This window comes from Nestor notabilis, unplaced genomic scaffold (genome assembly GCF_000696875.1).
Source record: "Nestor notabilis isolate BGI_N333 unplaced genomic scaffold, ASM69687v1 scaffold617, whole genome shotgun sequence".
Lineage (NCBI taxonomy): Eukaryota > Metazoa > Chordata > Aves > Psittaciformes > Psittacidae > Nestor > Nestor notabilis.
In genome coordinates, this window is record NW_009934921.1 from 114,775 (window position 1) to 118,912 (window position 4,138).

The following is a 4,138-nucleotide window of genomic DNA, read 5'->3' on the forward strand; positions in this document are numbered from 1 at the left end:
AGCTGAGCTCCAAGGAAGCTGCCAGCAGGCTCCTGACTGACACTGGCTGGTTTTGTTCCTCATCTTCAGGAGCCGGCGTCTTTCCAAATCCCAGCCGCACCGGGCTGCGCGGCGGTGACACTTTAACATGCAGCATATGCGGCTCGTTTCCCTATTCACCGGGCTATTTGTAAGCCTATTTTAAGCGAAATCTCTGCCTACCCTTATCGTTTTACATAGCTCCGAAGGAAAGGGTGGGAGGGGAAAAATAAGATCAAGAGAGTTGCCAGCGATGCACCCTTTTTAATTCCCCTTCTAGTCCAATTGCTTTGCAATCATTCATTTGCTGCGGAGGAAGGACCTGGCACACTTCATTCATATAACCTTGGGTGCAACCTTCGTATCTTCCAAAGCCAGTGCTGGAGAGGAAAAATCAAGGTTTCCTGGGAAGGGGTGAAGGAGACTGTGTGGCAGATGCACTTCTAACTGGGATCCATCACCCTCCCACTTTCAGAGGGAGAAGAGCCTGCCTGGGTGAGGGACTGTGACCAAGGCTGGGGTGGCAGCAAGCAATACACAGAGGGAAGTAGTGGGATTTTAAGTGAGTGTACAATTCCTTCCAAAAATGTCATGTGTTTTGTAATTTCATTAGATTTTGCAGTTTGAAAGGTAAATTATTTCATCTCCATAAATTCCTACCAAAGTAGTTTAAACCAGCTACAGGCTTTTCACTCTCATTCTTCCCTGCTGCGATGCAGCTTTGCTGTTCATTGTTAAGCAGCTGCTGCTGCAAAACAAAAGGGGATTTCATCTCCATCCTAGGTGTAGCACTGTTTGTTTCTTTTCTTTGTCGGTTTATTTGTTTGTTACCAGGATAAAAGGAACTTTTAAAGTTAGGAAAAGGCCATGGCAGGTGTTCCAAGGAGTCTAGAGTCTGCTCTCCTGAACGGTGCAAGAAGACTGACAGCAACATGAATGAATGAGCGTATTTCAAGTGTGCCTTTGTAGATTCCTATTCCGTAATGTCTGTGTTTGGAGGAGCAGAGGAATGCTGGATTTGCTTGTAGGAGTTTGAGAGAAGAACGTGAGAAGCCAAATCTGATGGAGAGGGAGATATGGAGAATGGCAGAAAGTTTGCAGAAAGGATCAGGGATGTATCTTTGGTCACAGGACCCTTTTGGAAGAGGTGAGAAGTGACTACTCAAGAGGTTTTAGCAAAGGTGCTACTAGAAAGCTGAGTGAAGAAACATGTGCAGAGCAGCGGGTGGAAGATGAGTTGTCAAGGTGAGGGCAAAACACTGCAAGTGGATGGCAAATGGGAAAGAGAACTGGTGAAGAAAGGGCTTGGATGTGTTGGAGAAGGTAATGGCAGCAGAGTCTTGAATAGACTGAGGCTCAACATGTTTCTTTATCAAAGCTCAAGGTAATACAAGTCTAAAGAAGGTTCAGTTATCTTGTATACGTTCTGAAGGCTCCATAATGGGGCTTTTCTCATACAAAGCATACAAATACCTTTCAAATGGCAGCTTGGAGACACATATAACTGTTGTTCAGCCTATAGTAGACCTCCTTCAAAACTGTCTGGTGAAAAAAGATGATAAGAAGTTCATATGCAATTTCCTTGAAATATTTTCTCAGCAAATGTATGCTTTTCATGGGAAGGAACGGGAATATTTTTCATCATAAAATGAAAAGCTTTCACGTTTGGCAGTTGTTTACTGGGCTTGGATAATTTTTTCCCTCTTTCCTCCCTCTCACCACTACCTTGTTTTGTTTCTTCTGGCGTTGAGTTTCTCAACAGAAAGCCAACATTTTCTCCAGCGAGGGTCATTTACTATTCTTTCCTAACTGCTGATTTATTTAGCTGAAATCTCAGCTGAGAAAGCCTTTGGATTCGCTTCTCCGACACGAAATAGCTACATGGAGCAATTCAAACCTCAGAAATCAGAAAAGAATACTTAGAATCAGAAATGTTGCATCAGCCTGTGAAATCTCTTCCTCAAGGCACACCAGTGGTGCTGGGAGACTCCTGTTGTTACCTGCCTGAGGCTTTTAGGGTGTTGCTGCCCTGACATGCTGCCAATGGAGAAGCAGGCCCAGCAGCTGGGTGGCTGTTGAGAGCTCCTGTGTGAGTAGCAGCTGGATTTGGCAGTACCGGTAGCAGTGCTCTGCAACACAATGATCTGATGTGAAGAAAACCTGCTGGAGACAGATAACAGGGTGAGAGCAGCCTGCAGGCTTGTTGAACGGTAACTCAAACTTCGAACTAGTGTTTACAACACAGTATGTTCTACTTTCTTCTCTAGAGAAGGAAAAGGATGCTTACAAACACCCTGGGAACATGCTGAATGGATTAACCCACTGGAAAGCAGGTTGGCAAGAGGGAGCTGGGTCTGGCTGTGATTCAAAAACTCACCCATGTTACTTCATTGTGAGAGTACTGAGTAAGGAGAAAGCATCCATCTTTCTTGGGTAACGGTAGAACATGCACCCTTGTGCTGCACAAGGAGATGCTGCACTTTAGATGTAGCCATCTTCCAAATTGTGTCTGGTGATCACCCTTCAGCGAGGACTGAGGACATCACCTTTGACTCTTCACAACCATTCAGCGGGGTATTCCTGTCCTGCCCTTAACCAGAACAATTTCAGCTGGACACTGCTTGTTCTTTTTCCAGCCTGGTGCGTTGATGTGGACAGCTTAACCCACCCAGTTAGATTGAATAGGCTGATTCCTACCAGGGCTGAGTGAACAGGGGGAGAAATTCACTGGAAATATTGGTTCATATTTGAAAGTGAATTTTCATTCAGAACAGAGACATGTCCACATGACTGCTGCAGCTAAACCAACCAAGCATTGAATTGAGGCTATTCGTAACAAACTGTCCATGAATGGCCTGCAGGGCAAAAACTACCTGCAGGAGAAATCCACAGGCAATGTTGACTAATGAATGAATTTGGGAATTTGGCTTTCAGTTTGCAGACAGTTCACAAAGAGAAAGAAAAAAACCCACATATGAAACTTACTGAATAAATGATTTATAGTGAAATATTTGTTCAGTTCTGATCTCTGGAATGTGTGTAGTTTATGGTGTTAGAAAACACTTTAGGATTAGCTGTGGGAGCTATATGTCAGTGAATAGGTTCTGAAAAAGCATTCCTTTCTGAACAGCTATATGGAGAAGTGTTTATGTCACCTGCCACAGAGGGAGCCTGGTAAAGGGCTTGTGCTTGGGAAAGGACTGTCGGATTCCAGCAGTGCTCCTGGGCTCTTCAGAGTAGAAGTTAAGGCTTGAAATCAGCCATCATTGCTGGCTTCAGTAACTGAGGACAAAAAGGATGAATACTAGGGCTTATGCGTGGAAAGATTTGGCAGCCATTTGAGAATGAGAGTCATTTTGTTTCTGCAGAGATATTCACTGAGAGACTGAGCTGTGATCGATTTCACCAGGGCTGTAAGAAACACAACACAGCATGCCTTCTTGTCTTTATTCCATAGCGTTTTACATGGCTGTAGTTCTAACAAGTCCACCTGGAAAAACAGTGACTGCACTCTGTGTGGATGTGATTCTGGTTCATGTGGAGATGCTCCTAACTATCCTGTCTTCGGTGGTCATCTAGATGCCGTTCCATACTGCACTGCCTCATACTAAGACCAGCTTGCCACTTCTGTGCATGCCCCCTCCTACTGCAGTGTCTCTTTGGCTGGCTCCTACCCATATATCCAAATGTGTACAAGCAAGCCTTAAGTGCTGTTTTCTCTGGCTAGTAGTATGGAGTGGGACCAGCTCCATGCTTCTACATGGCACAGTCACTGGAAACTGTTCCATACCACTCCTTTGCAGCAGCAGCAGGAACTGTCTTTGCTCTGGCAAAGCTAGAAGTGGAGCTGACTTCTGAAACTCATCTCATGCTGAATCCAAGGAAACCCAGAAAATGACCCAGGATGAAATCAAAACCGTCCCTGCTCTGTGTTAGGAACTCTGGACAGCACTTCCGCAAGCACTCTCAAGTGGTGCAATGAAGAGCTTTTCCAAAGCCTGTCCTGCTTTTGCTCTTCCCACCCCCAAATCCACTGAGAACTTCTAAGCTGAGTCCAGCTGGGAGGATATGCATACTGCACACAGTCACCATGTGAAGGAAGGCTTTGGGAGCAGCTTGC